Below are 26,707 nucleotides of genomic sequence, written 5' to 3'. Positions count from 1 at the left end.
TCCACACATATATACACAGTACACGATGCTAGTGACATATTTAAGAAAAAGAAATGGTAGGAATTTTCTCCAAAGTACAAAAACTTCTCCAAATTTCTCTATTATGTGCAGATGTATACAAGCAAAATGAGTTTGAACTCAGTGATTGTCAAGATGGCAGCATGAGAAAGCTTCTTTGTTGTGACGGTGCACAACTCAGGGTCATGTTTTTCTGAATAAGGAAAGTCTCTGGTGATTAATAATTTCTTGAAAGCATACCAGGCTGCTAGCTACACATTTCAATACTGTGAAAGAAGACAAACTTGTGTAAAACAATCACCCTGTATCATCTGTATCCTGCCCATATACAGGCTACACAGCTGACCCCTGAGTATGAAAAAGTACTGAGTGTAAAATTTGTTACATAAGCCTATGCCTTGAGATAGAGCTAGTTTCCTGTTTCTCTGGACTGCATCAACACTGTAATGAAAACAAGCCAAAGCCTAAGGAGGCCACAAATGCCACATTCTGTCTGCTGTGCTGATGAAACTTTTAATTACAAAAATGAGTGAAGCTAGTTAAACTCCATAAAACTGTTGATTGAGTTGGCCTAACAAAATTACAGTTCTTGCAGAAACATACCTTTCTCTAGCTCTTTCTCCTTTCTCTTAGGCATATTGCTCAAAAAACATAGAACCATAGAGTTTTTAAACTCCACAAAACACCATTTGCATCACTGGATTTGTGATGCTGTTGTTAATGGCCAAGATCAATAAACTATTTAAGTGTGTCAGTATGCTTCGCTGGCTGCTCATAGGTATGAAATAAACCCAGTTTCTACTGTAGCTTTGTGAACTGGAGAAACTGAGTGTGTTGGAATAAATCCATCTATGCTGAATGGAGAAGTGTGGAGTTAATCTCTGAAAGCACACTTTCAAATTTGCTAGCTGTTGAATGAGAGCAGTGCATAAAATGGATAGCATTAATTTTTGGTGATACTATGTCATCCTCAAAAATGGGTTGAGCTCTACATGTCTCAAATTCCTGATCATATACTTGGTCCTGTAAGTTTTCTGCATGATTTGTAATAGCAGTGTCCATCAGTGAACTCAGCTTCAAGTATGCTAAAATTGTGAGCCTTAAATTCATAATTCATGAAAATAGAACACTGCAGGAGCTTGAAATAAATACGAGTGAATAAAAATATTCCCTAACAGGAGCTGCATGGATTTTAAGGAAGTTACAATGAGCACATTTCTGGCCAATTATTTTGTGCTAAGCTATTAGATGCTAAGGAAAGTAACTCATTAAAAACTTCTACGTGAGTTCTCACATGAATATCTGTTATATTTCTGTGCTGCACAGTTGAATAAAGAGGGATATCATGTAGTATACTGGAGCACGTTAGCAAAGCGAGGCATTGGCTGCAGGAGGCATGGGAAAAGCAAAGCCACTATTAATTTTGAGTCAGCTAAATATGTTTTGATGTTGCTCAAACCAGATAGTAAGGCAGATCCTGAGAAAGCCAGGCACCTGATAAAAAATGATGACTAGACTATAATCCAACAAAAATGGCCAAATTTCTGCAGGGATAACAAACCAGGCTCCCACAGGTTACATCTACAGCAGTAAATCAAGCAGTGTCAGGGAACATACTGTTGTAACAGTCCCTACCTGTTGTCTCAAACAGTTCCTGGGCATGGGGGGAGAGAGGTGTCTATCTCCATATTGCCTTGGTGCACCCACACTTAGCAGTGAGCATCTTCCCAAGGCGTGCTTCTTGCTCTAACTGCTCCCATAAGGACTCTCTCTGCAAATTGCATTGATTGGTTGCATTGATTGATACATTGCAGGAAATTGGTTGATGAAAAAGATGAAAAAGAACCTGAGATCAGAAGAAGAGGATCTTTTTAGGGGTTCCTCCCATGTTTGCTGTGGTTTCATCTCATGGATACTCTTGGAGAAGTGAACTTCTCTGAAACAGAGGGCAGAGAGCTGGCTTATGTCAATGCACCCAGCGCTCCTATCCTTTTGCCCCACTGTGCTTGTCAGCTTCCTTCAACGGGTTTTATAGGTGCTGAGGAGTGACAGCTGCATGTTTCAGTGCAAAAGGAGCATTATGCACTGAGGTTGTGTCCACTTCCCCCAAAGCACCTGGTGGCCTTGTATGAGGTGCTGAGAGTAGGCAGAAATGCTGCAGTGATGAGTGGATGGTGCCTATTTCCATTGCCCTGTGTTTCCGGGATGGGTTGACAAGCTGTATGACACCTGAGGATTGCACTCCCCTCAGAGCTCCCAGGCAGGGGTAGTGCTGGTGTCACCCCCACCAGGCACTTGGAGGATACCTAAGGGAGGCACAGCTGCTACCATCAGTGCAAGGCCAAGGACTGCAGGGACGTGATGAAACCACCTCTGACTGCTGTGTCTGGTTCCCCATTTGCTTGCATAAACACTGAGCCACAAATCATTCCAAGATAGCACCATAAACAGAATCAAGAATCAGATGATGAATCAGAGCATGGAGATCTCTAAAAGCCTTAGTATTTTGAGCAGCTCACAAGAGAGTTTCTTTCCACTCCAGCCTTGTTCCTTCAGGTTCTTTTGTTTTGCTCCACCATATGTGTAGACGTTGAGTGGCTTTTTATTGCCCTTAAAAACAATCAGCACAAATTGAAGGCATCTCAGGTGCTTGTTGAAGTACAAACAGCCATTTAAATTACATGTGGAGGGCCTAGCTACCTCCACACCCCAGCTATTCAGTTCAGACACACAAGTGCAGAAACACCAGGCAGAGCTGAAATGCTGAAAACCAGCTAAACCCACTTTGTCTTGGGAACACAGATAGTTGTTTTCAAGGTCTGCCTTTCTGTGTCGTCTGAAATCCATAACTGTCTTCATATCTAATATACCATTTGAATCTGCAGTTTATTTCTACTAAGTACCAGTTTGCCACAGCTGAAGGCCCTGTTAGATCGTGGCTTACCTGAATTCTGTTTTTCCAATGGTACTACACAGAAAAGAAATATGTATGGCAAAGTACACACTGCAGCTGGCAGCTAAATGAGACTTGCTGTAGTATTTGGTGGTGAATCTTGGGGCCAGCCCATCATCATGTAAATCCACACTCCTTTGTTGGTGTGGTTTTGTAGGAACCTGGTACCATTAATGTCTCCCCAAGTCAACAAAACAGTTCATCAGTGGGGAACCCACCAGTCCTGCTTTGCAAGTGAAAGGCTCATCATGAAGTCTTTCAATATCAGCAGGCTATTTAGAAATGGAATTTGTGGCAGTCTGCAAGAGACTTCTGTAATTTCAATTAGGCTTTCTTTGGAATGGGTTATCTGAGAAAAGTATGGTTTTGGAAAATAAAGGCTTTATCTACCTATTAGCAAGTCAATAAAAGCCATGAAGACTCCAAACTTCTGCTTTGGCTTTGTGTGCCTTAACAGACCAAACAACCTAGCTTCATTTGAAACTGGTTTCAAATTACTTGCAGATGGCTGGATGCAGATGAAAGACTGCATAAAGGTGTTCCTTATTCTATTCTCTACTCCCTAGACTATTGGGCTATGTGCTGACACTTGGATGCTTGTTTTACAATATCATTTGACATGTGGGATTTATGTGTCAAAATTTCATTTAAAGCCAAGAAAATGTCAACTAGCAACTACAGAGAAGCAGCAAAAGACTGTGCTTTTCAAGACAGAAGTCAGTGAGTTGGACACTGCCAAGTCTTAACCCTGTACCAAGCACACACAGACAAAAAATTTGACCCAACTGCCAGCAAACTAAGATTCCTTTGGTGTGTTCTGCTGAGATTCCATTACTGCCTTTATCATTAAGAAAATAATGTAATAAAATGAGACCTTTTCCCTGAATGCATTAATAAAGATAACTTGTTGGTCAAGCTCCAAAACCACTGGAGCCACATTTAATTTACTGCCTTTATGGATTTAGGATTTGGTTTGCTGCTATGTTCAGCCCACTGCAACAATATAATGGGAAATTGTAATGGCATGTTTAAAAGAAAGGGTTTCTAATTTATCACTGAAGCTTTAAAATGTCTTGTGAAGGCATCCACAATTAAATGCTACCAAAAATGGGCTTTTCACATCGTTTCACCACAGCTCACCAAAGGGGAAAGTGGAGAAGAGCCAAATAATTATCAATGTAATTTTTAATGCCAGTCACCTTAAACCAGTTTGGTGCAAAGAACAATTAAAATAGCTTTTAGGGGCTTTGCAACCCCATTTTGCTATTTCTTATGTCAAGGGTGACTGTGTATTAGTTCATAAAATATAAGATGCCATACTACTTTATTCCAAATCAATAATAATAATAATGAGTTATGTAAAGGTCCTTCTGATATCTTATGTGTAGCTGCTCAGAAAGGCACTAGTACTTTGTCCATGCCTACTTTAGACAGTGGAGACTTTGCCATCACCTACACATGAAGCACTGAGAAAACCAGAGCACCTGTGAGATGGAGTACCATGGGCATCACATCATGACAGAGATAAAAGTGGCATGAAAGACCTGTCTCCCAAAAATGTCTGCACAGGAAGAGCATTGCTTGTTAAGGGTCTGACTCTGCAGCCTCCCACACTGAGCAGAAAGTGCTCCAACAGCTGCATTCTCATGGGTTTGCTGCTGCCTTGTGATACAGGAAAAAGGGGAAATTAGTTTGAAATGTCCCTTACCTCTAAAGGAGAGCATTCTTCAGAGTGACATTTTAAGGTGAAGTGCCAGCTATGCCAGACATAAACTGGCATGGCTTTGGCTCACGGGCAAAAGATGGGCTCGAGGTCCTTTCCAAAAGCTATGTGCATTCCTCTCCTCCTCCTGGGACAGCAGGATCCTCCTCTTTCTCCTGCTCAGGCTTTAGGAGATGACAGCAGGAGCTCAGTCTCATGTGGCTGAGCAGTCTCTCATGACATCATGACATGATCCAACCCCTGGCTGAGAACAAATAAAAGCCCCTGACAGAGGGTGATCACCAAACCCACAGAGTTCATTTGGATTAATTTTAAGATTGCAGAATATGGTAAAGAATATCTGAAAAATTCTTTCAGATTGCCTAGAAAATGCACCCAGCTCTTTGCTTTTGGGCAAGGTAGAAGGAATTTGCCATTTTAAATTTACTATCAGGACTGATTAAATGCTTGGTAGGTTGTGTTGAATAAGGCATTCTTCAACTCAGGTGACAAAAAAAGCCTTATTTAGAAAATGCAGCTTGTCCAGAGACTTGCTCTAACTGCAGAATTAAACAAACACATTTTTTATTTGTGTTTAAGAGTTTCCACTTCTGCAGCTTTTGCCAGAAGACTGAAGAGGTCTGTGATGTGTAATTTACTGTTCAGTGATTTTAAAGATGAATATTTGGATTCTCATTGATACTTGGTTTTTATTAGCTCATTTTGTTACCAGGGAGGTTTCCACATGCAGCTTTATATAAACTCAATCTATTTTCTTGTTCTGTCCTCGGGATACAGTGTGCCTTGCTTCAGGAAGAATTTGGAAACAAATGCTCTGGGGTTTTTTGGTTTCCTTTGCTTTTCTTACTCTCCACAGCTCATGCTTATACTTTCTATTAATTCCTTGCTGAAGGTAAATTATTTATTGCTGGGATTTCTGACAGTGGTTTTGGGATTCCTCCTCCTCCTTGTAGACCTGGTGAGCCAGGCTCCCCAGAGCAATGGGGGGCACTGCCTACATACTCACTTTTGCACATCCCAAAACCTACCTGAAGCCTACGGGCTTGTGTCTCCAATAGGGGCCCACCATGGCTAGTGAGAAATAGTTGAGGCCCTGAACAGCCAGATCACACCAGAGCTCCTTTGACCAGCTCAGCTTTATCATCATACAGGTGCTATAAAATCCACCATGCCAAAGCAGCTTTTAGGAACCTCTAAGAAGTGAAAGTCTACAAAAAGTCCTGAGAGCCATAAAATCAAGCTCAGATCAAGTTTAGAAGTTTAAATCCAAAATATGAATCCTGACAGCCCATGCTCAGCAGGCAGCTGACCCTTCTGGGAGCACCAGGACCTGGGTGGCCCCTTGATAAGGGCTGAGCATGGTCCTCCTGCCCACACCAGGTGCTGCCCAAGCCTTGGCAGCTTGTCAAGCATAAACCAAGTCAAGGCCCACAGACAAGACCCACCTAGATGGTCACTCCAGTGGATAGCCAAGGACACGCCTCATAGGAGTTTTCAGAAGAGGACTGTTCACAAAATACAGCAGCAATGCTATAGAAAGGTGGACAGAGGGAGGTGATACGCCTTTACGCAACAGCCGAATGAACAGCTGGAATGCTCTGCCAAGGAGCAAGCAAATCCACTTCATTTCCTCCTCCCTGTGGAAGGCTTACAGCTCACCAGGTTCCCCGATTGTGTTTCACCTGGGCACCTAATCAAACAAACTGTTCATGAAGTAAGAGCTGACTGAGCAATATTTCAAACCCTGCAACTCTATGTACAATAGAAGTTGTTTTAAAATTACTTGCCAAATTAGCTCAAGCGAGCCAGAAGCACGAACTCCTAGCCAAAGCCCTCGGTGCAAGTCTGAAAGTTGAAATAAAACTTTTAGGGCTCTTGAAAGAACAGGAGATGAGGGAAATGGCATTCACATTTATTACAAAAATGTAATTCATAATCCCAGTGGTGGGAAGGTTAATGCCTTATGATTAATGACTGATTTCTTTGTGAAAGCAAAAAGATCTCTGGATCTGAGGACACTACAAAGAGCAAATATAACGCCCTGTAATCATGGCAATGATTCAGAAAAATAGATAGGTATGTGCCCTACCTTAAGTACCTGCTTAAGTGCTTTGATGCCTAGGGCTGTGCTTAATCAACGTGGTTTTTTCCTGTACTAACGTTTGTCTTGCCTTTTTCTTAGTAAAAGTTTCTGCTTCATTTAATTTTTAAGAAAAATAGATCTCCAGAAATGGCTAAAAATATTTCAAATATTTATTCACTAATGTTTCTTATCTGCTATTAATAATGCATACAAGAACTGACTCTACAAATTAGCACTGACTTCAGCATGTCTACCATCCCAAAGAGAAAGCATGTGTATTCCAACAAAATACCTCTGAACTCCTCTCTTGACATCAGATATTTTCACCCAATAATTAACTCACCTCTAATTAATTTCTCATCCCCTTTTTCCTCACATTTTCCTGTAGTATAGGAAGGCTGTGGCAGGCAAAACAAGATAGGTACTATCTTATTCCGTGGGTATTCCACCATGGCATATGAACCACCTCCTATCTGTTGCTCTGTTCATAGAAAGTGAGGTTAATCAACTGTCACAAACACACACAAAATTAACACTGTGGGAAGAAAAGACACCCAGAAAAGACTGAATTACAATGCAACTGCATTGCATCCTTCATAGATACCCCTCAGGAGTACCCAATGCAGCACACATGGTCTTTTAGGACATCATCCAGCAAAACATTTAAGTGCTTCCCTAATTTTAAGCATGTGATCAGTCCCATTGATGTCTATGACAAATATGTTTCCTCACACTCTCTCTGCATGGACAGAGGACAGGAGACATCAGATTTTACCACATCCCTGTATATTTGGAATAATAGGTAGAATGGTACCTTATGTCCACATGTTGTGCAGTCCTTGAATTCTTATAAACAGGTAACTTGGCACTGAGCATATCCCTGTCTGAGAACCAGATGCTCTCTAGGCCTGAGGTTCTAAACCTACCCCATCTTTCAGTCAATCTTGTACAAGAAATACAGTGATTTTTATTTGAATGGGAAAACTACTAGGTGGATTTTCCACAAAATTTCAAATGTGAGAAGTATGTGTTATTGCTCATTTGGCGAGAAGGACTTCTAAACACCTGCAACTAAAGTCTTCAAATGAAAGTGCAATGCAGAAATATAAGCAGAGTGATGTCAGTGTCATCTCCGGGACATCAGCAGTGAAGCAAACTGAGACAATTCAGGTAACTAAAAGGTTTGCATTAACGTGCATTCCTGTAAATTTCCCCTATGAATAAGAATGCTTTCAGATTAAGAACTGGTAATTTATCTCTCCTTGCTGTTCCACTGTGGTTACTTCAGCTACACTCCCACCCTCGGAATCACAACAGGGGGTGACTGCTGGCAACTGACAGGCCCCCCCACCCCCCAAAATAAAGGTTTTTATTTACAGCAGGGAGTGGGCAGGGAAGAGAGGAAGGAATATAATTGTTAAAACATAGGCTGTACTCAGAAACCGGGGGTTTTTTTTCCCCAAGTAATATACATTGGAATCTCAAGTAAATGGAGTGTGTAATTCTTTGTGAAATGGACACAGAGTTGACACAGAGACAAATACTCTGAAACACAAACCATGTTTGTGTTTCACACATGCACAGAAACGCACATATGTCTGTGTTGTACTCGGACACACGCAGAAACTCTGATTCCTTTTATCTGGTTAACTGTATGTTTTCCTCTAACATCTTACCTTCTATACTTTCAAATGCTTATTTTTTAATTAAGAACATTTTAAAATTTTTTTTAAATTTTTTTTTTTTTTTTTTTTTAGTGACAAAGCCGCAGTAGACTTGTGGTAGGCTTCTGGAGTGCAATTATCCAATTCCACAGCACCAGTCCCTTTTCTTTTTGGATGGCAGTCACAGATTCCAGATGCCAATGTACTGAGGCTAATTTTTTCCATCAGCAACATCTAGCTATTTGGCAGGCAGCTCTAGAATTTTTGCTGGCTGCCTCAGAGCAGTTAAATGGCAGCACTCTCCATATATTGCCTGGGAAACTGATTTACCTGGGTGGTATTTTAACCAATGTTTTGCCTTCCCTGTACATTTTATGCAATGGTTTCCTACCAACAAACATGCCTGTGAATTATCTTCACATTAAATTTCCACAAAGACGTATTTTTATTTGTAGTCGGAGTCCTGTGCTTAAGTGTTCTTTCACGATTTGCAGGCTCCTGTGGTCACAACTCCATGGTACCAGGATTCCTGAGCTCCTGTGTTGAGGGACAGTGGAAGCCATGCAATTAATCTCCTCAATTTGCCAGCCAACCTGAGAGAGACAAAAGAGAAATGGTTTCAGCCCCTGATCCCAATTTCAAATTGCATTTGTTTGCAAAATATTTCCCTTCTCAGTGTTACTTCCGTGGACTAAAACATTCTACATTATTAAAAACTCCTAGAACACACTAACTTCCAAGTGAAAAGCTATCAAAAATCCATTTATTTTTTTAATTTGCTTAATAAATGTTGAAAAAAGGTGCTCTTTTTTTGTTTGTTTTTCTGGGTTTTTTTTTCTGATCAAAAGCATCCATTGAGTTTTTTATGAATTCACAAAAAAAATTGTATCTGGTATCTTAATTTCTTTTCCATAACATGTCATGACCTTAATATTATACCATACAGATCATATTCAAATAAACATTGGTGCTAAGTTCACATACATTTCCAAAACCACATAAATATATAAATATGTATATCTATATAAACATAATGCCTGCTATCAGGCATTAAAAATACAGTTTACTTGAAAATATACAATGCCTAAGCTGAGTAACTGGACCACAGTAAAGGCGAGTAGAGGGTACAGTTCCAGTTGGCAGAAGGACAAGACTGGAAAGAGGAACAAGGCTCTTGGTGCCCATGTGGTACTGGATCACAGGGACAGACCTGCACCTGAGGATGCTCAGGCTAAGCCCCAAGAAAAAAATTCTTAAGACACAACTAGTCAAATGTCATCCAAACTTGTCTATGGAGGATGGAGATACTCAAGGTCAGACCCAGGAAGAGCCTGTTGGAAAAGGTTTGGGCTTAGCTGATGTTCCAGTATGAAAGGGAAGAGCATCTGGGTGGTCTGTGAGCCCACGCCTCCACCACAGCTCTGTGAGCCCGTGCTTGCAGGCTTGCTCTCCTGACTGTCCTCACCTCTTTCTTTCCCCAGAATTTGGCTCCCTTGCAAATGAGAGATGGCAGACATTGCTTACATCCCCTGCAATCAAACCATCAGGCACTTTCCAGGGAATGATGAACGGTAGTCTCTCCTCAAAGGAAGCCAACAATCTGCTGCTGTTCAGCTGAATGCTGGACGTCTTTCCATGACCTGAGTCACAATGATTAGGCCTTCTGCCGGTTTGTCTATTAAACCTTCACATTTTAATTAGGGGTCTGGGAGGAGGGCTGTTTTCTTTGGAAGGGGAAGGATGTCATTTTCATTTTTTCCCTCTGGTGTTCCTTCCTCTTGGGAAAGTTCCCCTGTGGAGCTTAAGTATGGATAATTTGCTGTCTGCATCAGGAAAAGCACCATGTGCGGAGCGCATATGCCAGTGGACAAAGCGTCCTTTGGCTGCAGGACACATGCCTCAGAGCAGGCAGGTATCCAGGGAGTGGTGGGCAGCTCTCCCCACTGCCCAGGGTGGGAAGTGCTTCCCCTTTTAACTGCTTGTGCCCTGCTCCAAGCAAAAAGGAGGTCTCCTACTTGTCCCTATAGAAACAGGTACCTTTGTGCATCTGTGCTGTGTGGTTGCAGAAAATGTCACATTACAGCACCAGTGACCTGATGTTCACATGCACTCAGAACCCTCCACAACCTTCTGTCACTGCAGGGTTGGCTTTACAGTTTGTGATGGGCTTTCTCCATGTGAGAAGCAGGTTCTTCATCACAGGACTGTTTCCTCTGTGCATCTCTTTCTGCAATCCCAGCTGGTTTCAGTGCTGTCAGAGCCGTCACAAGCACTGTGCCTGCCTCCACTGGAGCTGATGACAAGCCATGTGAATGACCACAAGAACATTTTGTCTCATTCCTCTGCCTGGAGCCTTTCTCCTCTCCACCCCAAACCACAGACTTACCCAGAGCTGGGGAACAGAGCTGAAGAATTAAACCACATTTTGCTCTGTGTCTGAAAAAACATAGCAAGCAGTCACATTTTGTAGAAAGTAGTAAACAATCGATTTTTTGTAGGACTGAATGCATCAGAATGACGAGAAATACCTCTTGAGCTTTCTCTGAAGTTAGATTTCATTTCCATTACTGACATGGTAGTGTACTATGTCCGTCTTTTCACCAACATACCATACTAGGAAATAAGATGATGACTGGAACTGTAATTTCTACTTTAAATTTATGGAGGTCAGGTCCTCTTTAGGATGAATTGAAAAATCTTCCTCTTGCCTTCACCAGTGATTCAGTTTTAGTGTGCTGGACTGTGCCCAAGGGCTGGCAAACCACCTGCAGGTTGATGTCTCCTTGCTGCAGCTGGAGCCCCTGGGAAGAGCTGGCAGTGGAAATCCAGGACAGCTGCTCCATCCATTTATCAGTTTCACAAGGAGCCTGCCACTAGCTCCTACATGCTCCTGCAAAGCTGGCTCCACTATCAAATATGACTTCTCCTTATGGGGTGAAAAATGCATCATTTTCTTCCTTAACAACAGAATTTAAGAATCCTGATTCCCATGCCAAACGTGATATTGCAAAATTCTGAGGAACTATATAAAACTTGCATCCTGACCTCCCGAGCTACTTTGCAATCTCAATTTCCATGTCAGTCAGCTGGGTCACCTCATTCTCCAGTGTCCTTGGCTAGGTTATATTGTCTTACAAAAGATAAATTTACAGATGGAGACCCAAGGGTTAAATTACATAGGGTATAAGATAAAGATAAACCTATGGATGCCTAAAGAAGTTGTGGTTAGATGTCAGCTGTTACTTCGTGCTGGCATTCTTGGGTTATGCAGAAATGTAAGTTCCACACACATGCTCTGTTGACACTGCTGTTTGTCCCATGAAGTGTTTCTTCTTGGGCACTGAGAAGTTGGATCCTGGGACATAAATCCCACTGCTGTTTTATCACTGACTGCTGCCACGTGGAAGATAAAACTTGTTACTCCCGCTGCCTTGCTGTCAGCCCTTTCTCCCCCAGCAGCTTGTCAAATGCTGTTTGCAGATTACACAGCTTTCATCTACCCACCGGAGGACGCCTGCCTGCCGTGATTCCACATGCTCACAACTGCAGGGCATGGGGAGACTCAGCACCATTCACCCCCTGATGCAGCTGATGACTGTCCCATTGTGAAGCCCATTGCTGGGCCACTGGGAATAGGAGTATCCAGTGTTTATGGTGAGCAGCAACATTGGCATTGCAATGTTGTTGAGCAATTTTCAAACTTGAGGCTCCAGCTTCTCATGTCCTTAGCCAGGAGCAATTTCACAGCTGCCTTTGTACCAGCTGGGCTCCAACTCTGCAAGGCTCCACCCTTCCAAGAGCAGCAGCAATGGAAAGGAAATAGGAAGAAATCAGAGAGAACGGTGTGAGAGGTGGAGGGCTGTGTTCAAGTGTGGCAGTGCCTCATCCTTCATTTTTACTGCATCATCTCCTAGAGATGTCTGTGGCCTGTGGCTTCCCAGTCTCCCGTAAGATCAGGCTCTGAACAGGAGAGACCAGATGAAGGTCTTTGGCCGACAAAGAGAAATCAATTACCATGACAGATGGATTGTAGCAGTTGGAGGTGAGTAAAAGAAAAACAGCCATGAGCTCTCCTACAGCACACAGCGAGAGTCCACGTAAAGCTGCTGTAGTTCCCCTTCAGGAGGTGTTTCCAGCCACATGAAACAGCCATGGCCAGCAAAGTAAATGCCCACCACCAGCCAAGTGTGCTACCAGGAGCAGCTCCTGTCTGACTCAGAAACTTCTGAAAATACAGCCTTGAAGAGATCCTACTGGTGTTTGTGTACTTGCATGGCTTGGTGCTTAGACAGTAGTCATCCTTCAGCAAGAAAAAGCAGTGGTGAACAAAAGATTTGGTTTTTTCCCTGATAAATCCATTGATTTACAGAACGCTTTTTTCTTTTTTTTTTTTAATAAAAGTGGGTAAAATTCAAAAAATAATGGCTCTGAGTGCACCACATCTCAAGTGTTCACATGAGAGGCTCTGACAATGTCAGGTCTTCAGAAGGCATCAAGAACTAACCTTCTGAAAATGAATCCTTTCTAAAGTTATTTTGCATAGGTACCCAAGAAATATGACCCCTAAAATAACAGTTGCCTTTAAAAACTGTTTCCATAAACCAGGAATCATTTCACTATAATTAATTAATAATTATTAATCAAATTCTACTGGGATATTTGTACATATAGTCGTATATGAGATCATTGTTTTATTATTATGCTAATATTAATATCCAATTGATTGCATAGAAAAAATTTAGTTACTATTTTAGGCATAGAATGGCTTGGTTTTATATTAAATCCCCTGCTTATCTCCTGTACTTTCTGCCCAACAGAAGATCTGAAACACATCACTTTTTTAATATCAAGAAAAATACTATATCTGAGGTGCTTTTTCAATGACCCTTTTTCAATGAGAAAAGCAGGCCTTGCCAGATATGAATAGTAGCCATGTGTTAGACAATGGAGCTTCAATGTGCTTGTTTAATTTGCAATCATACACAAACTGAGCAGTAAACAACCTCAGCAAATAATGAGCAATTGATAGAGAGCATTTTTTACTAGGGACAACAAACATGAAAGTCAAGATTAATCCATTGCTTCAATTTCACTGCCAATGTGAATTAGAAACAGGCTGCATACATTCTGTTTTAACTTAGAGAATAAAAGGTTCTCATTGTCTAAAAAAACTAGATCAATTTTCAATAAAATTCAAAACCTATTTTACTTCCTCCTAGTGGTTTTTCCAAAAATTTCGTAAGTAGGCATGGCTGTAGTAAATATGGCAAATTAATTTTGTTACTTAGATAGATGTGAGACAGCAAACAGCTTTCCTGCTATTAATTGATAGCTACAGAAAAGATGCAATGGATCACCCCAGACAGCTGTGATAAATCTTTTTCTTTTTAACATTTGTTTTGAAAACACAATTTTGCAAGTGATTGATGTGAAGAAAATTGGCTACAGTCTCCTTCTGCCATATTAGCTAGAAATGTCTATATTTAACACCTAACACACTGATGTTTGGTGGCTTCCTCAAGCAGGTCTCTCCTATGTAACAGCCCCATCTCTGAAGGTGCCTTCAGGACGTTACAGTGAGAGTTCGTGGTATTTTCATGGTGAGAAAGCAGTAGGTGGAAGCCCCGTTTCCATTCCTGCTGTCACATTTGGCAGTTGAGTAGCTTCAAGCCACTGCTTCTTGTGTCCCTGCCCTTCCCTGTCCTGCAGGAGAGAGCAAGGAGCAGCACTGCCCTCTGTGCTCGATGGCTGCCCAGTGCCAGCCCAAGGAGCCTCCCTCGGTCCCTCTGCCCTGCACTAAATTACACCAACAGACTGCAAGAGAATGCAAAACAGAGATGTGAAATCCACTGAGATGAGCTGAATCAGCTCAATCATGCAGAGTAACAACTACATTCATAGAGTAAGGAAGAAAAGGCTGCAGCAGAAGTACCCCCACAGATATAAAATGTGCATGAGCAAGAACACCACTGCTCAGCAAATCATGGGGAGAAGAGCCCACTGGGAAGAGCACAGAAGCAGCAAGAATGGGATGCCCCAAAATATAAACAAGCAGGAGGATAGTAAGCAAGCCCCAGAAAAAGTGAAAGGAGACAAAGAACAGATGGCAGTGAATAAATAAAGCCAGAAGCATAGCAATGATTATAAAGAATTTTATAGTAGAGGAAAAAGCCCGTAAGAATGATAAAATATTATTTATTAACTCCCAGTCTCTGCACTTTATGGTGCCCCCCTGATTGGCAGGTGTATGAGCTCAGTTCCCACAAAGAAAACTCACTTTTCAGGTGCATTGCTGTATCTGAAGGGAAGTGTTCTGTATTTGTTTTGATGTGGATTTTTGCCTGTCCACAGGCTATCATTTTGCTGAGAATACCCCCAAATGCTGCAGAGAAAAACCTGCCACAGGCAGTTCAATTTGCAGCTAAGGACCAGGGAACTCTCTGCCATGCCTCTCTAAAAAAATGATGCTTTCTCAGTTCCTGAGAGGGGATGACTGTAGATGTCACACATGGGACATTCAAGTTGGAGGACTGAATTGCATGGAGAAAACAAACATTTGGGGAAAGTTTGAGCTCCCTGAAACTGGAGAATATTCTTGGTCTGGATAAAAAGAGAGGAAACAGTCTATATTTGGTATGTCATGTATTTATACAACAGAGAAGATGAGCTGATAACTACCTCACCTGATAGCTATTTATGAAACTGCAAAAATGTGTTATTTTTACCAAAGCAACAATAGTGAGACACATGGAAAGACAATACACTGTGGTGACTCCATACAAGGACATTGAGAAAGACACCCACCCTGCAGTTCTGTGTTCTGTGTTAGGTCCTGACTTTTCTGTATGGATTAGATGTGGATGGATGGATGGATGGATGGATGGATGGATGGATGGATGGATGGATGTGCAGTTCTCTTCAGGAGCCATTATATTATTTACTAACATTTTTCTGTGTGCAGTGGATTAAGCACAGAATAGGCTAGTAGTTACCTATCCAAAACTGCACCTTGTGGCAGACTGACTAGGATCATGCCTCCTGCCTGAAAAGTGACAAGTAAAGGATTGTAAGAGCACAATGAAACCCCAAAGGCTAGGTATAAAATGGATAATATTTAATGATAAAAGACAAGTTGTTGAGTCATGTCTGACTAAAATAGATGCAGACTATTTCTGTTTAGCAATATTCCCCTCTAGCAGGGGGGCTATAGCAGTGGATTGACAATACCTATTTAAAATGAGAACAAAGTTTTTGCAGTAAATGTAAACTGAGAGAAACTTCATTCACCTCTGCCCCCTCTGAGGGGGCAGGGATTTTTGTTGGCCATCAGTATTAACTCTCTCATTTGCCAGGGTTCGTATCCTTGGCATGTGTGATCAGCTTTATTGGTTTCTCTGTCCTTTTAAGGAAAGAATGAAATGTCTTTCTTTGATTTTACACTTTCGAATATGGCCCAGACTTATGATTTTGAATATGCTTCCCTCCATGCCCATCAAGAATCCTAAGGAAATCTGAGTGGGCAGGTGGGAGGTGTAGTCCCAGCTGGCCTATCAGCTTCAGCAACTTTCTAAAGCATCTCAACCCCAAGGCATGACTGCCCACCATGGCCTCTACTCTCTCAGAGCCTGGATACTTTTGCAAGCTTTCTTACATTCAGATGATGTGTACAATTTCTAGTTATTTTTCTCAAATGCTGTAGTAGAAAATCCATCTGCAGATACCAAAAATCTTCCAGGCCTGTATTCAGTTTCTAGACATCTGTGTGTTTGTCACCTGGAGGTGACTGGAAGGCATTGTAAAGGCCCCTTTTGGCAATGTCAGGATGTTATTTGTGCCAGTTAACACGGGCTTCCCACAAATAAAGACACTAAACCTTTAGCTCCAGAGCCACAGCTGTCTTCTTTCTTTAAAAGTTTTTTACTACAGAACACTCTAAAGCGTTTGTTGGTGTCTGCAGGGCATAATCTGCTGATCTAATGCTTTAGGTTTTAAATAAGTTGATGCTCGCATTGGTCTTAATAATTCATTTGCGGTCACAGAGAAATATTCCCAAACATACACATCACCCAAAACAACTCATTTTGAATGCCATGAAGATAAAGGAAGGCCTTTTCCCACACAGTGCATGATGATATGGTGAAACACATTGTCCTTACTATATGAAAAGCAAAAGTTTAAAGGAGCTAAAGAAGAGATTAGGGCAGCTGACAGGAAACAGGGGAGTGCAGTGGCTCTTGAAGACAGTTTTGCCCCTACCCCTTGTTGCTTACCTCGTGTCACGGTGGATGCCCAGCCCCCAGTGGACAATACTGTTCTGGTTTTGGTACTTTTTGGTAGTCTTCTCCCAGACATCTCTTGTTGCCTGTGGCTGGGGCAGGGCATGGGATGGTTCCTATGATCTTCGCTGCCTTCCCTTAGGAGCTGTGGATACAGCAAGCCTTCCCGCAGCTGCCTCTGGAGCAAAGTTATGACACTCTGAGAAGAGGTCACCAAGGCATTTGAGCTGTGTCCTTGGCAAGAGATGCCCTTTGCTCTTTCTTCTCATAGTACACACTCCACTTCCAGAAACATCACGGGGTATGACTGGGCTAAATATGCACATGGGGGTAAAGAAAGGAGAGTTTTTGCAAAGCCAGATACTACCACAGTCCTTCCACTCTGGGACTATGATGAATGTTTATGCTCACAGCACTGACTGTTCATTAGCAGAAGCTGTCATATTTTCATCTGAGATCACTTAGCTGGAGTGTTTTGGCAGTAAATTTCTGGCCCCTCTCTTTGTGAGGAATGCCAGACAGCAAACTGCTCACCAGCTGCTACATCTACATTTTTAAATAATTGACAGTTCCATTTTGTTAATTTTTACAGACATTGATGTAAATGACAGTTCCTTAAAAGATACCTCTGTGTTCAAACTGAAGGCACATCTGAAGAATGGAGATGCAATACTTCTTTTTCTTTTTCCTCCTTAATGTAAATACCTTCAGCTTGAAATGTCAAATATTGGACTCTGCCATATTCTTTATCTCTCTATGTATTATCAAAAGGAAATGTATTTCCAAAGATGACATTTTTATAGTGAAATAACCTGTTGCTTTTTAAAATGCTGTTTTAATTGTGGTTGTCAGGCGGTTTGGAGACAAGTTTTATGAATGGCAGCTCTGAAGGCAGGAAAGAGGGAGGTTTCACTGTGTTTCCTCACAGGAGCCGCTCTATGCTCGCCTGATCTTTTCCAGGCTCTTGTGACTGAGACATCACACAGCATAGTTGGGCATGCTGATCTGCAATGCTGCAGCTCTGCTGGTGACACACAAACTGGAATTCAACCTTCTAATGTAGCTAGGACTTGACTGGTCAGGATGGTGGAAGACTGGGGCCCACGCCCTAAGCCAGAATCCAGAGCTAAGAGACAGCTGAAAGGCTGGAGCACAGGCCCAGCCTCCTCTCCACATGGAGAAGGCAAGCAGCCACATACTGTAATCACAAACATCCTGTCCAATGGTCACACATCTAAATATTCTACTAGACTCCATGGCAACAAACAAAACTAGAACAAAAACGTAGAAATCTTGCGGATCAGTAGATCTGCTCTGAGCTCTTGGAAACTAGACGACTTGGATTAAACTGCCTAGCTTCATAATGTTTGTTTGGCAGGGAGGGGAGGGAACTTTGACCTTAGACTCTTCAGTTTATTATCATATCTAACCTCTTGCTCTCATTTTTGGTCAGATGGAGCAGATATACTCAAAGGGAGTATCATTCTCTGATGGGGTCTTTACATAGTTTTGCGTAACAGATTTATGATTTTACATGGCTTGTTTATAGTGCTCTGTTGACTAGAGAAGGGTGACTTTTTTTTGAAGAAATGCTTTTCTCTAAAAAATGTTTGTTTAAATCAATCAAAATTCTTTGTGATTTGACTGATATTTTTCTGCCAAAAATAATTGGACCTTCAAACAATTCAGAAGTTCAAATGTTTTGATTTATCGTTAACTTGAACTGTTTTGCCTCCTGCTTTACTAAGGACTTTAAAAAAATATAAATGCTTTTATTAAGCTTTCAACTAAATCCATTTTTGGTGGTGGTCCTGATTTTACAAGGACATAATTCATTGAACCTTCTTCACTACTTCCTGCAGTTTTGGGGGTTGTCTACCAAACCCAAAAGCTTATTGTCTTAGCACCTCTCCCATGCAGGCAGCCAGGGATAACCATTTGTTCTGCTTACTGAAATTTAGAAATGCCTTCCTAGTGAGACTTGCTGCTGGATAGCATTAACACTCCCTAATCCATCTGATCCATAAGGAGAGAGTTCATAGGCAAAGCAGCAATGCTCAAAATGCTCAAGGGAGCTTATGATCACTGCACGGGCAGTGTGCTCCAAACCTTGGTGCACAATCACAGTTTCCCTAAAGTTGGGTCTATTTTTACCTACATGAGACTGTTTTGTCCAGAGATTCTTTTATTTCATTAAATATATCACACAGGAAGTTATTCCTCTTAAAGCCCTCTCGGCTCTCCTTTCCATGCCAGTAGAGGTAGCCTCTCCCTTGTGAAAAGTGCTCGTGCTATTGTCTCCTCCTAAAGCTTCAGTGTTTTACAAGCAGCAGTTTCCTGGAAGGTAAAGGCACTAATCAGCAGTTTAGAGGCCTTTCTCACTTGACTGGATCTGGATTTATTTGGTGCTCAGCAGGACAAGTTCAGCAGAGGGAAATTGAGTGTCACTTATCAATGCTGTTATCACTGTCATGGCTTAACTCTAAACTCAACCTATATTCAACATATTCTTGAATAAGAAGAGCTAGAAAAGGACGGCGTTTGCACAGCAGTCACTCTGCAAAACACAAACGTGAGAAAGTCTCCACACCATGTATGATCTCCTTGGTCATAGATGCAAGGCTGAAGGCTCAGCTCACATTTTCTTAGACAAAGAATTGTACAGGCAGCCTGAGTTAACCCATTAGCCACCATGATTCCCAGCTCTCTCCTTGGACTGCAGAGTACTATGACAAATGTGGCCAACATCGCACCAGGACAGAGTGCCATAGCAAAGTATCTGATCGACCCCTTTTTGCCATAGCACATCCTTTGGCTGCTCTTCATTTACTGGTCTCTTGGTTAACTGCAATTTATTCTTCAGGCCATTGATAAAAGGTAAGAAACTGCACAGATCCAAGATCTGATCCTGTTCATTTCACTGACTAGAGATCATAGGGATTTTGCACTCCTATTATGTCAAAACTAAAACAGCCACATAAAACAAGTAAAATACCAGACATCTTGTATCACTACAGCAATCATTAGCAAGTAAATTCACAACCTCATCACAGGTTTTGATGAGGTTGTGAATTTACTTCATCATATTATATTGTAAATTATACAATATATGCAAGAGCACTAATTTTCTACTGAATTATATTGTAAATTATCTTTTCCCTTACCTCAAGTCTCATCTTTGTGAACTGGTATTAGGTATTTTATTGCTGTTTAATTCCCTGTTGAGTCACACTTCAGCCTTTCCAACATTTTTTTCAGCCAGGCTGACAAGTCCACAGTAGTGACTCCAGTTGTCTCCATTTCAACATTGACTTAACATTTACGAGTTTCCCATGCTGTGGGGGACTGCCACATTTAAAAACCAGCCCCTTCTCATGTAGCTCTTTACAAACTCTTACAAACTAATTATTGAGACCTGTGGGTTAACCTATTTGTCTGTGTCAGTGGAAAGCATTGCACGATCAGCCAGCATAAAAGCATCACTTGCTTGCCTCTTCTATCTGTCACCTCTGGTATTTCCCTGACGGGAACTTCAGTGCTAAGTCTTTCTGCTTAGCTTCATCCACTGTGGCTGACCCAGCTGGATTAACAGCTTGAATCACTTAACAGCAAATCCAGCTGCAAACCCAAGAAAGAACTCCCAGCTCCTCGTCTACACAAAGCCACAAGAAGGCAAGACCTTTCTCCAGCCATCCTGTGCAGGAGCTCACTGAGAACAGACTCGGCATGTCTGTCTAACTCCAAAGCGGGGTGCTAAAAGCTCTCAGGGTATTTGCAATGACAGCAGCCACAGCAGGAGGGCGAAGCCTGGAGTTCTTTCCGTGGAAATTAGGACAAAGCAGTAAACATTAAATCTTCTCACAGGAAGCTTCTCTTCACGCTGCTGTTGTTTTGTTCACCCAAGTTTGAGCAAACTGGATCAAAGGTCCATCTAACCCAGAAAATCTAGTTTTTTCAGAATATGTTCCTAAGTTCCAGCCACTTGTGGCTGGACGATTTCCTGAGCCAGAACAACGTCTTTCTATAAAGATCTCTGGGCAGGGTTTTCTTCCACAAGTTTTTGCAGGACATTTTTAAACTTTACATACGAACACAGGCATATATATGTGGCACATTTTTGTTGCTATAGATACATTAGTTCCGAAGAGACTATGTATCATTGATAAGCAAAATTATTGTTAGAATAGCTTCTTAGTAGGGACCAAACAGTTACATAAGCAAAATGAATCCAATTAAAAGTCCATTTTTCTCACAACCACAGTCTTCTGAATCACTCATTGTTCAAGCCGAAGTTTTCCATGCCTAAAGAGAGCGGTTTTCTTATCCTCTTACAAGTCAAAGCAAAATCCCTGCAACCATTTTTAGGTTATGGGAGAGTGATTCTAACCAAATTTTTTCCAGGAGAACTGCAATAAAAACAGATGAAATTTGAAACTTGTCCATGACTGAGTAATCAATGAAAATTAGTGCTCTTGCATGCTTTGAAAGTAATTTGCTTTAATTTAGCAAAGTTGTGGCTTTTCACAAACAGCATGCTGTGTACTCATGGCTGAGATGTTGTCTACAGCTGGACGTAGTGCAGGGGTCAATGAGCACATGCACTGATTCCAGAAAGATCTCTGTGTCGCTGCAGAGCCTGCCATTCACTGAAGTCACCCTGTAGAAGAAATAATTCTCTTTTATGGGTGTGGAGATCTGAGTTAACCCAGCCCGTGAATTTCTTCCAGGTGTGATTTCTTCCATGAGGTGTGAGGGGCCTGTGCTCAGAATGCAAAAATAGGATAAGCACAGGTGAAAGGGAAGAATCAATAAACCAACCATCTTTTCTAAGAGCTCTACTGAGTTTGAAAAAATCTGCTTCTTACTCTTTCCCCATTGGAAGAAAATCCTTGCAGCAGCTCAGCTTTGGAGAAGGGAAAGTCCTCCCTCAGAAAAACCAGTGGTCCCCAGGTGGTCAGGGATGCCCCTGAGATAAAAACGTTGGTGATTAGGACTCCTTAACATAGGTCTTACCTCATAACTCTTACTTCTTGGATGAGTGCTTTTGCTCCTTTGCAGCCAGGGAATAGCAGGAGCTCTGGGTGAACAGAGGCAATTGGAGATTCGTGCTATATTCTGTGCATTCCCTGGGACACTGATGGTGGCCAGGGCATCTTCTGAGTATGACTCTTTAGGGAGTCAACAAAGTTAACAGCTCACCTCCAGAGGCACCTGTTGCCTCAGTAAGGAGTTCACTGACTGAGTAAATAATTCAGGCTAGGCAAGAACCTTGGCAAGGCCAAATGCTTAGAAAATCGATAAGCCAGTGACTAGGCTACTTGGCCTCCCACCATGCTTTTGGAGGGAATATTTCTTTTAATGGTGGCCACATCTGATTGTTTTGAAGGCTTCATTGTGCTTGAAACAATATAAGAAATCACGTAAGACAACAACCAGCAAAGGAACAAACAAAAATCAGCCTCAGCTTCACCCAGTGACATTTTCTGAGAGTTCTTCTGAAATATCTCGATATCCCTACACACCACTCATCTGCGCACCTTTGTTTACATGAATAAATGGCTCCCACAGTGGCTGAAAGGTTTCAATTCTGGCATTAATCTTCAAAGAAATTCTTATTAAGCAATTTTCTCTATGTCAATTTTTAGCTCTTTAAAATAAGATTCCTCCTCTGGGAATCATTTCCTTGGACAACTAATTCCAAGGGAAGCTCTTTCTTGACAGAATTTATAAATGCAAGCATAGAGAAAATAACACCATTCTGATTCATCTGAAAATCACTGTTGTGTCTTTTACCTATTTTTAAAGTCTTTAAAGTGTTTGGATGATACATGACAGATTAATACCTTGAATTTATGCACCAGAGGGAAATGCCATTATCCACCAGGCAATACTGAAACACAGGACTCTAGAAGTTAGTTATATGATTTACACCTTTTGTACATTCTCTTTTTTTTTTTTTTTAATCAAGAGCTCATCAGTTTAATATATTTATCTATCTTGTCCTTCATCAAAGCACACAATGCCAAGTTCTGAGCCCTTTGAGAAAATGAAGTGAACATACAAGGTTGGCCAGGTAAAATCACATAGAAAATCATGCAGAAACATGATGCTAGAATCACTTTTAATATTGAAAATACTATCATGTATGACCAGGGAAGCGCCAGAGATGAAGAAAAAAATTTCTTCAATTCTCTAAGGTTTTATGAGTTTCAATCCATTTGCAAAGTTGCAGCTATAACCAAATAAAACCTGCTACATAAAACCAAAGAGAAATAATCCATGACAATTCCTATTTCTTTGAAAACGCAGAATTCTTTTCAGTACTAATTTTAGCAGTATTCAAGGTTGAAGTGTAAAAGGTATCTAATACAACATAAGCTACTTATATGTTCTTTCCTAAATATCAAAGATATTTTACTGCTAGGTTAATCAACCTCTAATCACCAGTGAAGGAAGGACTGGAATACTCTGAAGCATCTCAGCACAGGCAAGCAAGAACCAAGTCAGACCCAAGAAAAGAGTTGGTTTTTAAATTCTTTGGCAACAATAAAGTTGTTTCTGTTAGAAACCCTAAATTACCTTTTCTTTTATAGGCTCTCAATCCCAATACTTGATTTTCAAATTTTTGTCACTTGCTATGGAAAGACTTTGATCGTGTGGTAAATGGTTTTACAGTAAGTGGGCAGGACTGCAAGTAGCAAGATGCAGAACAAGGAACTTATTCTCAAGAGTTTCATTTTGATGGGTTGCCTTTGATCCCACAAAGACCGGATTACAACTTTAAAGTCCATCCTAGCAGTGGGTGGATCACCTCCGGAACCGACCAGAGAACAAAGCACATTCCAAAGACAGAAATTGCAGGACCTGGCTTAAAACTCTTGAGCTGCAATTCAGGGACTTCACCAAAAACAGAAACTTGATACTTGTGCCAAGCCATCTAACAACCACAGAATTTGGGAGAGCGTTCAGTTCACTTCTTTTTTTATCTGTCAGGTCTCCAGCTTTTCCCTTTAAGATCACCAGGTTTGTTCTTCAGCAGCCACTGTCAAACAAAGAGTTTTTTCTTGAATATCATATTGACTTGTATTCTCTTTTGCCTATACCTTGTGCAAATGACAGGAACTGTTTAACATTTATGGGAATGCAACAGAGAAAAGAATTTGAAATGCTTCAAAACTGAGGAATTAGAAGACAAAAAATAGTAAGAAAAGCATTCAGAATGTCTACAATAAAAGAAAGAGAAGGGAATAAAAGAAGTCAAAGATTTGTTTTTCCTTTGGTGAAGGCCAGCCAGGAATTCTTGAAATTCTTCAAGCTACACTGAGCTACATCTTCTAGATCGAAACGTGAAGCTGCACAGGATTTAAGCACATGCTTCCATAGATGTTTCAACCACTGGCAATTTCTGCTCTGACAGAAAGACTATCTCTTATCTTATTGGGTCTCTACATCTTTTACAGCATATTCATTAAAGTTGTTTCTGACTCTTAAATTTGGTTTCTGAGTAGTGAGTTTTGTGAAAGGCATAAAGTGTTAGATTTAATGCAGACGAAGGCATAAAATTTTTCACGCTGTGAGCACTCTTCCACATATCTAAGAGATCTGTCCTGGGTGAGAATTCCCCCTGAAGCCCTGGGGGAGAACTATATTCAAATGAATCATTCCCAAATGGCTAAGTTACAGTCTTATACTTACAGGTACTGAAAAGAGGGAAACCTTGTAGCTGATGTCAAGAAGAGAAAAAGACATTAGAGAGAAGAAAAGGAGTGAGACTTCTCTCTTCTGTGTCCCCTGGCAGAAACAGGCTCCTGGCATGAAGTCCATTTGAGGAAGGACATTGTTTGTACTGTGTTTGAATTGAACACTCTGACCAGGAGGAACATCCATAGGAAAAAAGAATTAATTAGTCCACCAGCAATACATTTAAAACAACAACAAAGCCTTTTGGAAAGTTCCTGGGGAGAAGGTACTACTGATGAACTTGGGGTATTTCCTCCAAGATTTCCACAGAAAATGATACAATTTTAGGCTGTAATACATAAAACCCAGTGATTGATTCAGCCTTTGAGCTACAGATGACGCTTTGCAGAGTATCAGCAGATAGGATCTTGGGATCCAGCTGTGGTAGTTTCATATGCACAGAGGACTCAGACCCCAGTCCTTTGAGAAGGGTGATGCTTTCCCCAAGTTGACTCCTTTCCCCCCAAAATAAACTATGAATCTCACCCATGGAATTAGCCTGCTCAGAGTAAAAACTACTGATAAGCCTAATGACCCTCCTAGGCTGCAGACAAAATATTAATATTTAGTTTAGTTAAAAAAACCAGGAAGCTCTTTCTACCTAAGTGTCTATGGTCAAAAAAAAAATCAATGTCTGTCACTGATCATGAGGTATTCTGCTTTAAAAAGTGCCAAAAGTTCTGAAGATCATTTTTAGAGGCTTCTAAATGCATTATTTATAAGTTCCCTTACTCTCACAGAATTCTTTATAGCTGGAATTGTAGTAGTAATGGAGCTTGGCTTTACAGGCAGAGACAGAAATAGAAACAATAAAACTTTAAAACTTACTAAAATATTTTAGGAATAGGCTGCTGTAAAATATCAGGCATCTACAGAGCATGCTGTGGTGCGAAATGCTCTGAAGGCCTTATTGTGGCTTCTTGGAGATGACCTATATAACTCACTCACAGCATCTTCTCTCAGAAATACTGAATCTTTCCAAATGCGCACCGTGAAACTTTCTCAGACCACATTCCAAAAATGTTATAATGTCTATCCCAAACACATATCTTCTGTACTTTCACATCTCTAAAATGGAGTGAGACAATTCAGTAATGCAACATTTAATAGCAAAATATGCTTTCAGCAGTCTGACTACAGCTCTCCGGTTTGAGTTCAATTCCCAAAATAATTTTTGGCAGGAAGAAGTATTGGGGGGTGGGGAGAAAGAGAGGCAAGGAAACAGAAAAAGAAGAAAAAGAAGTAGATTTGTGAAACTGGAAGGTTAGGTAAAATGCTCCTGCCTTTGAATTTTCATGCATTATTTATTAAATGTGAACACCTCCATTATATTTCAAAATGCCTTGATGAGAATTCAAACAAAATATTTTAAAATATTTGAATCCCTGGGCAAATTTTGAAGAAACTCAATTGGTCCCAAACTCTCATCAAGAAATAGCAGTTCTAGATAGCCTAATGGATAAAACAGAGCTCTGTGAGTTATGGTACCTTGAAGAGTACTGAAGCCCATGCCAATACACATGCTCCTGGACGCCATCATCACATTCTCTTTTGTACTTGCATTCATGTTTTAGACAACCTTTTCAAATGACAGTATTTTCTTTCTCAGCGCAAATAAAGGTAAATTCTTTCTTCAGATACCAGTGTGTGTGAAGCACTGTTAATTCAGAAGCGTTCAATACTTCTTTCTGGTTTGTTCTTCTGAAGATACAGGAAGAAGCTCCAACATTCTTTATGGATAATAAGCATTGTCCAGTCCATTAGTAAGTGAAGAAATGGTGATGTTACAAAGGTCAGAGAACACATAACAGGATGAATATGGCTGAGTCAAAAGCTGGGGTACTTTGCATACAACAATCAAATAAAAATGGGCTGCAAATACTTCAGGTCTACAAATGTTAAGCTGCAATTATTTTTGGTATTTAAGAATACTGGAATAACAACTTAGTGAAATGTATTTCAAGGTGCTGAACATGTAGATTCTGATGACAACCACAAAAATGCTCAAGGACTAGAGAAAATGATGTACGGTGTGACAGTAGAAAAGGTTAAAGAGATTAAAATAGATAGGGTTACAATGAGCAATCATATCAGGTGCTCCTTAACCTAAAGCAGAAAAAGGTATTATAAGATCCAATAGTTGGTGGATAAAGTTTGGACAATTCACATATGAAATTAATCCAAATTCCCTTTTTTAAACTGACCAAGCTCTGTTTCAATCAGGCTTGTTTCTGTCACTTGCTCTATTGG

General features: G+C 40.9%; 2 long non-coding RNA genes across 6 annotated transcripts in view; one reads left to right on the top strand and one right to left on the bottom strand.

The window, feature by feature from the left end:
* LOC104697169 overlaps nucleotides 1-26,707 on the top strand; it is a 185,049-nt gene that overhangs the window by 105,622 nt on the left and 52,720 nt on the right. The gene's annotated exons all lie outside the window — the stretch shown is intronic.
* Nucleotides 8,512-17,107, bottom strand: LOC109146316. The gene is made up of 2 exons (XR_002048277.3): nucleotides 16,712-17,107; nucleotides 8,512-9,034 (listed from the first exon to the last, which is right to left on the bottom strand). It is a non-coding gene; the product is annotated as an uncharacterized LOC109146316 (long non-coding RNA).

Source organism: Corvus cornix, chromosome 4 (assembly GCF_000738735.6).
Source record: "Corvus cornix cornix isolate S_Up_H32 chromosome 4, ASM73873v5, whole genome shotgun sequence".
Lineage (NCBI taxonomy): Eukaryota > Metazoa > Chordata > Aves > Passeriformes > Corvidae > Corvus > Corvus cornix.
The sequence above is the reverse complement of the archived record's forward strand: the minus strand, read 5'-3'. Positions and strand labels throughout refer to the sequence as shown.